This window comes from Hypanus sabinus (assembly GCF_030144855.1).
Source record: "Hypanus sabinus isolate sHypSab1 chromosome X2 unlocalized genomic scaffold, sHypSab1.hap1 SUPER_X2_unloc_8, whole genome shotgun sequence".
In the NCBI taxonomy this organism is placed as follows: domain Eukaryota; kingdom Metazoa; phylum Chordata; class Chondrichthyes; order Myliobatiformes; family Dasyatidae; genus Hypanus; species Hypanus sabinus.
This window is the reverse complement of record NW_026779008.1, coordinates 958,666-970,947: the sequence shown is the minus strand read 5'-3', so window position 1 is coordinate 970,947 and position 12,282 is coordinate 958,666. Positions and strand designations below refer to the sequence as shown.

The following is a 12,282-nucleotide window of genomic DNA, read 5'->3' as shown; positions in this document are numbered from 1 at the left end:
TCAGAACCTTGCATGCAGGAGACCACATGCCATCCTTTCTTTTCTTTTTAAATTTTTTTATTAATTTTTAAACAAACATAAATGAAACATGAATACAGAGAGTTTGATAGTACATAGTTAATAGTTTAAATAAACATTCAAATAGATGACAATCAATATATAATACCCTCCCAAACACATGGTAATTGCGAACAAAAGTAGTAAAACAAAACCCAAAAAACTAACCAACATGGGCCATTGCAATATGTCAAATATATACAGTAATGCCAATAACTCCGAACCTCCATCCAAATAATTAAAGATAATAAAAGTGAGGTTTAGGAAAAGAATATGAAAATGTTGAATAAATGGTGTCCAAGTTTCTTCAAATTTAACTGAAGGATCAAAGACAACACTCCTCATTTTTTCTAAGCTCAAACAAGAGATAGTTTGAGAAAACCACTGAAATATAGTTGGAGGATTAATTTCCTTCCAATTCAGTAAAATAGACCTTCTAGCCATTAATGTAACAAATGCAATCATCCGTCAAGATGAGGGGGATAAATGACTATTATCCGTCATTGGTAAACCAAAAATTGCAGTAATAGGATGCGGTTGGAAATTGATATTCAGAACTGTTGAAATAGTACCGAAAATATCTTTCCAGTAATTTTGCAAACAAAAGGCAAGATCAAAACATGTGGGTCAATGAAGCAACATCAGAATGACATCTGTTACAGGTTGGATTAACATAAGAATAAAATCGAGCAAGTTTATCCTTAGACATATGAGCTCTATGTACAACCTTAAATTGTATTAGGCATGTTTAGCACAAACAGAAGAAGAATTGATTAATTGTAAAATTTTCTCCCACTGCTCTGTGGGTATAAGGCAATGAAGTTCTTTTTCTCATTCCTTCTTAATTATTTCTGATACTTCTGGCTGTATTTTTATGATCATATTATAAATGATGGCTACTAAACCCTTCTGACAAGGATTCAGAGCTAAATTTTTTTCCGTAATGTCCGATGGACATAGTTTCGGAAAAGACTGTAACTCATCATTCAAAAAATTTCTAACTTGCAAATATCTAAAAAAAATGAGTTTTAGGTAATTATATTTATTAGATAGCTGTTCAAAGGACATAAAACTATTATATAAAAATAGATCACAAAAACATGTTATACCTTTTGTTTTCCATAAAACAAAGGCTTGATTCATAAAAGAGGGCCGAAAAAGAAAGTTAGATATTATAGGGCTTGATAAGATGAACTTATTCAAGCCAAAAAATTTACAAAATTGAAACGATATTTGCAATGCATGTTTAACTATACGATTAGTTATTTGTTTATTCAATTTAGATAAAGAAAAAGGAAGTGAATATCCTAAAATTGAAAACAATGAAAAGTCTTGTACAGATTCACATTCCAAATTTACCCATTGTAGGCAAGCTGCTATAGTCGATTATTGTGTCCAAAATATTAAATATCGTATATTAACTGCCCAATACTGAAATCTCCAGTTTGGCAAGGCCAAACCACCCTCCTTCTTAGGCTTCTGTAAATATTTTTTGCTTAGTCTAGGATTTTTATTCTGCCACAGATAGGAAGATATTTTGGAGTCAATAATATCAAAAAAAGATTTAGAAATAAAAATTGGTAATGCTTGAAATAAATATAAGAATTTGGGTAATACCATCATCTTAATAGCATTGATTCGACCAACCAATGACAAAGATAACAGAGACCATCTGGTAACAAGTTGCTTAATTTGGTCAATTAAAGCTAAGAAATTAACTTTAAATAAATCTTTGTATTTTTTTTTGGTAATTTTAATACCCAAATAAGTAAAATAATCTGTGACAACTTTAAATGGTAAATGTTTAGAAATTGGAACTTGCATATTTAATGGAAATAATTTGCTCTTATTAAAATTCAATTTGTAACCAGAAAAGTTACTAAACTGAGCAAGCAAGGACGAAATAGCAGGAATCGATCTCTCAGGGTCGGTTATGTATAGTAACAAATCATCAGCATATAATGATAACTTATTAGTCCCTTCCACACGAGTAATACCCAAAATATTAGGTGATTCATGAATGGCTATAGCTAAAGGTTCCAAAACAATGTCAAATAGTAAAGGACTTAAAGGACAGCCTTGCCTTGTACCACGGAATAACTGATAAAAAAGGAGATCTTTGATTATTGGTAAAGACTGAAGCCAAGGGTTTATAGTATATTAATTTAATCCATGATATAAATTTCAAACTAAAATTAAAATGCTGCAACATATTAAATAAATATGGCCATTCAACTCTATCAAATGCTTTTACAGCATCTAAGAAAATGACACATTCTGGTATTTTGGGTGAAGGAGTATAAATAATATTAATTAATTTTCTAATGTTAAAAGATGAGTAGCGGTTTTTAATAAATCCAGTCTGATCTTCAGAAATAATTTGAGGTAATATATTTTCTAATCTAGTGGCCAAAATCTTACTAAAAATCTTAAAATCTGTATTCAGCAAGGATATAGGATTCATAAAAAGATTGTGGCAATTTACCTATAGTTAACGCATCTTTAAAAATTTTACAAAGCCAAGGAGAAAGTATAGAGGAAAAGGATTTAAAAAATTCTACAGTATAACCATCCGGACCAGGAGCTTCACCAGAATTCATTGAAAAAGTAGCCTCCTTTATTTCATTTTCCGTAATAGGTGCATCTAGGAATACACTATCCTCTGTTGTTAATTTTGGGATATTCAATTTTCTTAAAAATTCATCTATTATAGAAGAATCCTCAACAAATTCTGATTGATATAAAGAATTATAAAAATCTTGAAAGGCTTTATTTATCATCAGAGTGCCATCTCGTTTACGAATCCTAGTAATTTGTCGTTTAACCGAAGCAGTTTTCAATTGATTAGCCAATAATTTGCCAGACTTATCTCCATGTACATAAAACTGGTTTCTAGATTTAATTAACTGATTTTCAATCGAAGAGGATAATAACAAACTATGCTTCATTTGAAGTTCAACTCTTTCTTTATAAAGTTCTTTGCTGGGGGGGGGGGGTCACTGAATAAATCTTATCAATTGCTTTGATTTTATCAACCAATGTTAATATTTTAGAATTAGTTCATTTCCTAACTCCAGCAGAGTATGGAATAATCTGACCCTGAGTAAGTGCTTTAAAAGTGTCCCATAAAATTCCACTAGAGATCTCTTTTGTTGAGAAAAACAAATCAATTTGTTGTTTAATAAAATTAAGAAAGTCTGGGTCCTGCAATAAAATAGAGTTGAACCTCCAAGATTTAGCATTGGTAGATGAGTCCATTGTCTTAATAAATAGCTTCAAAGGTGCATGGTCAGAAATGGTAATGGAGTCATATTTACAATCATTAACATCTGTAAGTAAACGGTGATCAGTAAAAAAGTAATCAATTCTTGAATAGTTATGATAAACATGAGAAAGGTATGAAAACTCTTTGAAATTGGGGTGTAAAAAACGCCAAATTTTGGAAATTCCAGAATCAATCATAAAGTAATTAATAAGAGAGGCCGATTTATTCGGAAGAGCTTGGGTGGGCTTAGATCTATCCATCGAAGGGTTTAAACAACAGTCAAAATCCCCACCCATTATCAGCATGTACTGATTCAAATTAGGAAAGGATGTAAATAGACCCTTAAAAAATTCAGGGCAATCAGTGTTTGGAGCATAAACATTAACTAAAACAACTTTTTGATTAAAAAGTAGACCAGTAATAAGCAAAAATCTACCTTGTGGGTCTGAAATTGTTTCATAGTGTTTAAAGGAGGTTGAAGAATCCATAAAAATGGAAACGCCTCTTACTTTGGCTTGGGAATTCGAGTGATACTGTTGGCCTTTACAAAACCTGAAAAACCTTCCTCACATGAGTCTTTTGTACAAAGATAATATTAGCATTCATTCTGTGGAACACTTCGAATATTTTTTTCCATCTGATTGGATGATTTAAACCATTAGTATTCCAAGAAACAAAGTTAATAATCTTATCCATATTGACAATATTTATTACAATTAACACATAAGTTTAAAAAAAAGATGAACTCATGAATCCGGAAGAGGGAAGTAAGTTCAAGGAGGAACCGGAAGTCATGACACTGCAACCATTTTTGTAGTTTCAAATCAGGCCAGGAAGTAAAACTAAGTGTGAAGCAAGCAAAAAGAAAAATCCCCCTCCTTCCACCCTCAAAACCACAGGAAAAAAGCCATAAAGAGGCAAGCAAGCAATCTAATACTAAATTTATCCCCATGTCTCAAGACGGCAACTCAAACAAAAAAAGTTAAATAAAAGATACAAACCACCCATATTATAAGAAAGGGTTAGTGTAACAAAGATTAAAAGTATACAATTAGTATTATACATATAAAACATTAAAAAAAATTAAAACGATAAAACCCATAAATGGATAATATTGTATTAGTGTTTTAAAAGAAAGTCCTCAAATTTATTCAGACACATCAAAACAGATATGATGTATCCAAGCACTAAGGTCTTTCGGGAAGAAGAAACGACATTTTATTTTTTTTAGAAATCTTAATACTTAAACGTTAAAAATATTAAAAATTGTATATGAACTTAAAAGAAAGCCCAATGAATTACTTTCACAACTAACAGAATAATAATATAAAAAGAACAAACTCAGAATAAACCAAAAATGGATTTTACCGTGTGTAAGAAATACGTGTAAGCCATCACGTAAAAAAAATCATCATTTTATAAAAGATCCAAGTCTATAATCTTATTATGACATTAGTCAACTCGTAGAAACAATAAAGTGTTATTCTTCAAGGAATCTTTGAGCATCTGCTGGAGATTTGAACAGCCGATAAGTTCCATCATTGAGAGTAACTCTCAAATGTGCTGGAAATAACAGCGCTTGCTTGCAGCCTTCTTAATGAATTTCTAACATAACCAATATAAAAGCCATTCTTGCCCTTAAAACTTCGGGACTATAGTCTTCCAGAATACAGAATTTAAAATCTTGAAAGCTGATCATACCCTTTTCCGGGCAGCCCAAATCAAACGCTCTTTGGTATGAGGATAATGGATCTGGAGCATTACTTGTCGTGGTTTCAAACTTGAATCTGAATGAAAACGAGAAATGCGATGTGCACGGTCGATTATTGGAGGGGTATCCAGTACTTCTGAACTGAGGACATCCATTAAAAATTTGGTGAAAAATACTGCGAGATCACCGTTCTCAAATTTTTCCGGAATCCCAATTATCCGTAGATTTTGTCTTCGAGAGCGGTTTTCAAGATCAGTGATTTTAGATTTATAACGATCCAGCAGTTGAGAAGTCGAAGCTTGCTGTTGTTGCAGAGTTTCAATTATGCGATCTCTCTGGCGAGCGACATCTTCAAGAACTAAAATACTTGCTTGTTGTTTTTGTGAATCCAGTGTAAGTGATTGAAGTTTTGCGTCGTGTCTTTAAAATTTCATCCAACGTAGAAAGCTTTGAGGTTAATTTATTCTCCAGTTTTTCAAGTCTGTCGTCCATAAGCTTCGCAATTGCTTCTAAAGTTAACGGTTCTTTTGTCTGTTTCGATTTCTTTGCTTTAGACATTTCAACGAGTTGAAAATGATTCAAACAATTGAAAAAGATTTCATACATCTGAACCCCTTTAGAATAGGTATAAAAAGGTATATTAGGGGGAGTTTGTAGGTAAAATAAAAGTAAAAGGATTGGAGCAAAGCCTAAAACCGCTTCACTCCATAAGCGTCATCTTGAGACCACATGCCATCCTGAAATCTCATTCTCACCCACAGGACATCCAATCAGTTCCCCGAAGGAATGAATCACCTCTGGCCGCAGCTCGTCTCTTCTCCACCCTTCCCTCCTCAGTCTCAGAGCCAGACTAAATGCCAGAGACCCTTCTGCTGTGTCCTTCCTTTACTTGGTCATCCTCACCATCCCTGACAGTATCTAAAGTGATAACTGTGTTGCTCAGGGAGATGGACACAGGGGTAAACTGCACTCACTGTTTCCCCCTTCCCTTCCTGACAGTCACCTAGTTTACTGTGCAGTGCTTCTTGGATGCAACTGCCTCTCAAATGTCCTACCTATCACCCCTTCAGCCTTCCGAATGATCTGGCGTTCATCCAGTTCCAGCTCCAACTCCGTAATGTGGATTGTTCGGAGCTGAAGCTGGATGCCCTTCTCACAGGTGTGGTTATCAGGGACACAGGAGGGTCCCCTGCCTTCCCACATCCCGCAAAGGAGCTTTCCATTAGCCTGCCTGACATCTCTACTGTTCTAACTGAACAAATGAAAAGGGGGCAAAAAAAATTCTACCTTTGGCTTGATTTTGCCTTCTCTGACTGGAGGCTCTCCTCACTGAAACCTCAAAGAGCTAAAGCCGCAAAGTCTCCGCTCCAACTCTATCCACTCCACCAGTGACCACTCCACTTGCTCCTGCCTGACTTGAAGTTGTTCTTGATAATCAACCCTAAATACAGATTGGCCACTGCTGAAAGCTCAAAAATAACCTGCCCTGAACCACTGCCTTTAATATTCCATCGGTGAACCTGAGTGAATTACATCCTCTCAAGTGTCTGATCTCTCTGAATCACCATGGGTCAAAGCTCGGTTGGGGGACACAAGGATGAATGACTGATCGAAACCCATCCCATTCAGAGCAGGTGACCACCGTCCCCACAGTGTGAACCCGTCACTGTCTCTGCAGTGTGGATCAGTGTGTGAATGCCTTCCCACAGTCTGAGCAGGTGACCACCCTCACCACAGTGTGAACCCACCACTGTCTCTGCAGTGTGGATCAGTGTGTGAATGCCTTCCCACAGTCTGAGCAGGTGACCACCCTCACCACAGTGTGAACCCACCACTGTCTCTGCAGTGTGGATCAGTGTGTGAATGCCTTCCCACAGTCTGAGCAGGTGACCACCCTCCCCACAGTGTGAACCCACCACTGTCTCTGCAGTGTAGATCAGTGTGTGAATGCCTTCCGACAGTCTGAGCAGATCAACGCCTTCTCACTGCTGAAAACAGTCTGGTCTTTCATCAGCCGAGATGAATGTATGCATTAATTCCCACAGTCAGAACAGATGAACGGCTTCTATACAGTGTGAATTCACTGATGTTTGCTCAGTGATGTCTGAGTGAATTCCTTCCCGTCTGAGCAGGTGATGTTCAGTCAGTTGAGATGTCTGAGCGAATTCATTCCCACAATCAGAACAGGTGACTGGCGTCCCCCAGAGTGAACTCGCTGATGGAATTTGAAGCCTGATGACTGAGTGAATCCCTTTCCACAATCTGAGCAGGTGAACGGTTTCTCCCCAGTGTGAATTCGGCAGTGCCTCACCAGGTTGGATGACTCAGTGAATCCCCTCCCACATTCAGAGCACGTGAATGGCTTCTCCCCAGTGTGAATTCGACAGTGCTTCACGAGGTGAGATGAATCAGTGAATCCTTTCCCACATTCAGAGCATGTGAATGGCTTCTCCCCAGTGTGAATTCGGCAGTGCTTCACGAGGGAGTCTGAATCAGCGAATCCCTTCCCACATTCAGAGCAGCTGAAAGGCTTCTCCCCAGTGTGAACTCGCTGATGTACTTTCAGATGAGATGACTGAGTGAACCCTTTCCCACATTCAGAGCATGTGAATGGCTTCTCCCCAGTGTGAATTCGGCTGTGCTTTACAAGGTGGGATGAGTCAGTGAATCCCTTCCCACATTCAGAGCAGCTGAACGGTTTCTCCCCAGTGTGAACACGCTGATGTACCTTCAGATGAGACGACCGAGTGAATCTTTTCCCACATTCAGAGCATGTGAATGGCTTCTCCCCAGTGTGAATTTGGCAGTGCTTCACAAGGGAGTATGACGCAGTGAATCCCTTCCCACATTCAGAGCATGTGAATGGCCTCTCCCCAGTGTGAATTCGCTGATGCACCTTCAGATGCGATGAGTGAGTGAATCCCTTCCCACATTCAGAGCAGCTGAAAGGTTTCTCCCCAGTGTGAATTTGCTGATACACCTTCAGTTGAGATGACTTAGTGAATCTTTTCCCACATTCAGAGCAGCTGAACGGTTTCTCCCCAGTGTGAATTCGCTGATACACCTTCAGTTGATATGACTGAGTAAATCCCTCCCCACATTCGGAGCAAGTATATGGCTTCTCCCCAGTGTGAACTCGCTGGTGTCTTTGTAGTGTGGATGAATGAGTGAATCGCTTCCCACATTCAGAGCACGTGAATGGCTTCTCCCCAGTGTGAATTCGGTAGTGCTGCACAAGGTGGGATGAGTCAGCGAATCCCTTCCCACATTCAGAGCAGCTGAACGGTTTCTCACCAGTGTGAACACGCTGATGTACCTTCAGATGAGATGACCGAGTGAATCTTTTCCCACATTCAGAGCACATGAATGGCTTCTCCCCAGTGTGAATTCGGCAGTGCTTCACGAGGGAGTCTGAATCAGCGAATCCCTTCCCACATTCAGAGCAGCTGAACGGCTTCTCCCCAGTGTGAATTCGCTGATGTACTTTCAGATGAGATGACTGAGTGAACCCCTTCCCACATTCAGAGCAGGTGAATGGCTTCTCCCCAGTGTGAATTCGGTAGTGCTGTACAAGGTGAGATGAGTCAGCGAATCCCTTCCCACATTCAGAGCACCTGAAAGGTTTCTCCCCAGTGTGAATTCGCTGATGAACCTTCAGTTGATATGACTGAGTAAATCCCTTCCCACATTCGGAGCACGTGAATGGCCTCTCCCCAGTGTGAACTCGCTGGTGGTTTTGTAGTGTGGATGAATGAGTGAATCTCTTCCCACAGTCTGAGCAGGTGAACGGCATCTTCTCAGTGTGAACTCACCGGTGTTCATTCAGTTGAGATGATTGAGTGAATCCTTTCCCACACAGAGCAGGTGATTGGCCTCTCCCTGGTGTGAACTCACTGGTGTCACTGTGGCGTGGTTGAGTGTGTGAATGCCTTCCCACCATGTAAACAGGTTACCGTCCTCTCTCTGGGGAATTTTTGGATCTATCTTTAAGATCGACAACGGAATGAATTGCTTCCCGCTGTCAGAACAGGTGGAGCATCTCACTGTGGTGTGAACTTGCTGACGTATCTTCAGGCTGGATGACTGAGTAGTTCCCTTCCCTCACACAGAGCAGGTGAATGGCCTCTCCCCACGGTGAACTCACTGGTGTGTCTGTGGGTAGGGTGTGAGTGAATCCCTTCCCACACTGAGAGAAGGAGAATGGCATCTCACTGCGATCAATCATCTGGCAATTCAGACAGTCAGACGTTTGAATCCCTTGTACAATCAATGCAGTTGAAGCACTGATCTTCAGTGAACAAATGCTGGTGTGTTCTCGGTACCCCGGTTCCAGTGGATTTCACAGAGTTACAGCAGAAAACTTCAACTCAGACACAAAACACATTTCCAGCTGGGATGAGATAATTCATCTCCAACAATCAAAAACAGATGTATTGTTGTTGCAAAGAAACTATTTGGCCACTCCTTATATATCCGGAAAGAGACAGCCACTGCACAAGTGTTCTGCCATTTCAAACCTGTAAAAATATTTGAAAGGACATCAATGCGTGAAGGACAATTTTTTCAAGTGAGATTTTAGTCTGTGGTGAGAACATAAGAAATAGGAGCACGAGAACGTCACCTGGCCCATCTCCACCAACCTGCCTTTTCCCCATCACCCTTAATTTCCCTACTTCGCAAAAATCTATCCAACTTTGTCTCAAATGCATTTACTGAGGTAGCCTCCACTGCTTCATTGGGCAGAGTAATCCACAGATTCACCACAGTTCTTCATCTCCATCCCAAATGCCCCCAGTGTTAAAGTTCTAGTCTCATCTACTAGTGCAAACAACTTTCCTGCCACAATCTTATCTATCCATTTCATCATTTTACATGTTTCTATAAGATCTCTCAATGTGAGCTCTGGCTCCATCATAATATTACCCAGTTCAACTCAAGTAGAGATATACCACAGGCGACTACGGGAAGCGAGGGAGGAGATTGCTGAGCATCTGGCGATGATCTTTGTCTCATCGATAGGGATGGGAAAAGCACCCGAGGATTGTTCAAGAAAGGGAGTAGAGGTAACCCAGGAAATTATAGACCAGTGAGTCTTGCATCGGTGGTGGGCAATTTGTTGGAGAAGATCCTAAGTGGGAGGAGTAATGAGCATCAGATTAGGGGTAGTCAGCATGGCTTTGTCAAGGGCAGGTCACGCCTTACCAACCTGATTGAACTCTTTGGGGATGTAACATTGATGAAGGTAGAACATTGGATGTAGTGTAAGACTTTTGATAAGGTTCCCCATACGAGGCTCATTGAGAAAGTAACCAGTAAGGATCCAAGGAGAGCTGCTTTGCAGATCCAGAACTGGCTTGGCCACAGGAGGCAAAGAGTGGTTGTCGATGGTCTGTATTCTGCAAAGAGGATATGACCAGTGATATTCTGCAGTGATCTGTTCTGGGACCCCTCCTCTCTCCTCATTCTGACTTTTAAAAATGACCTTGATGAGGAAGTAGAAGGTTGGGTGTGTACGTTTGTTGATGACACAAATGTAGTGGGTGTTGTGGATAGTCTGAATGGTTGTCACAGTAGAGTGTTACATCGATAGGATGTAGAAGTGGACTGAGAATTGGCAGATGGAGATCAACCTGGTGGTTCATTTCGGTAGGTCCAATTTGAAGACGGAATACAATATTAATGATAGGACTCTTGACAGTTTGGAGGAGCAGCGAGATCGTGGGATCTGTGTCAACAGTTCATGCAAAGCTGCTACGCAGCTGGACAATGTTTTTAAGAAGGCCTTCATCAGCCATGGGACTGAGTTCAAAAGTGGTGAGGTACTACTACAGATATAAAAGGCCTTCGTTAGGCCCTACTTTTAGCACTGTGTTCAATTCTGATCACCTCACTACAGGAAAAAACACTCTAAATAGGGTGCAGAGGAGTTTGACAAGGATGTTGCTTGGATTGGAGAGCATGCCTTACAAGAGTAGGCTGAGTAAACTTTGGAGCGATGGAAGATGAGAGGTGACCTGAGAGAGTTGTATAAGATGATGAGAGGTATTGATCGTGTGGATAGCCAGAGGTTTCTTCCCAGGGCTGAACTAGCCAACATGAGGGGGCATAGTTTTAAGGTGCTTGGAAGTAGGTACAAGGGGGATACCAGAGGTAAGTTTTTCACACAGAGAGTGGCAGGTAAAATGGAATGCACTGCCAGCGACGGTGGTAGATGCGGATACAATAAGGGTCTTTTCAGACACTGTTAGGTACGTATGTGGATCTTAGAATAATAGAGGTCTATGTGGTAGTGAAACTCTAGACAGTTTTGAGAGTAGGTTTTATGGTCAGCATGATATTGTGGGCCGAAGGACCTGTAATGTATTGCAGACTTCTGTTTCTATGTTTAGATATGAACTCCCCATCTTCTAACAAGGCACAAATCAGCCATCCTGACTGACCATCAAATTCTCTGGCTGTATTCCCTCTGTATGAGAATAGGCTATTTCTGCCTTCAATCAACCTGTGTCTTGGCTCAATCTGTCCTGATTTTTGGTATCATTTCAAGCACTGGTCATGCTCCACAACACAACAAAGTGAACATGTCGGATCCTGGACATTTTCTAATTACTGGGATCCCCTCCCACCCCCAGCTGATTGACAGTGATGAACCCATCGATGGCAATGGCTATGAAGGGGTGGGCAGTAGTTATTCTCATTGGTGTGTGGCACCTTTGTGATGTGCAAGCTACAAGTCACTTGTCAACGAGAACAAGGTGTTTCATATCGTTATTTACACAGAGAACTAAAGCTGACGGGAGGATTTCTTTAGCCATACAGCACTGATTTACATTTCCACTGACTGGACACTATATTTTTGTCCCGAGGTACTGGTCCTCGGATTGACATGGCTGGAGGTCGCAGTATTTGGGCATATTCTAAGGGGACGATGCTGGTAGTGTCACCCATGGCTGCCTCCTTACCCAGCAGACACCAAGAACAAGAAACCTGTCCATCCGCGATCGAAGGACCCAGCAATGCGCATGCGCGGCAAAAATGGCGGCGCCGCCAGCTCTCAATCAGCCGTAAACTCCCCGTCACTCGGGTAAATCGTGGGGCTGAGAGAGACGGAAAGGACTGGGACTGCCCTGAGGTGCAGGACTAGTGGGGACGGAGCTCATAGTAATGTTCCTTCAATCGCGGTGCAGACGCCGGTGATTAAGCTCCCGCCTGAGGCCCCGTTCCTACCTGCGTCCGATCCCTGCGAGCC

The 12,282-nt window shown here is 40.5% G+C and overlaps 1 pseudogene; it reads right to left on the bottom strand.

Annotated features, from left to right (window-relative positions):
- Window positions 1–804: 804 nt before the first annotated feature.
- Window positions 805–12,282, bottom strand: LOC132385986 (gastrula zinc finger protein XlCGF57.1-like; annotated as a pseudogene).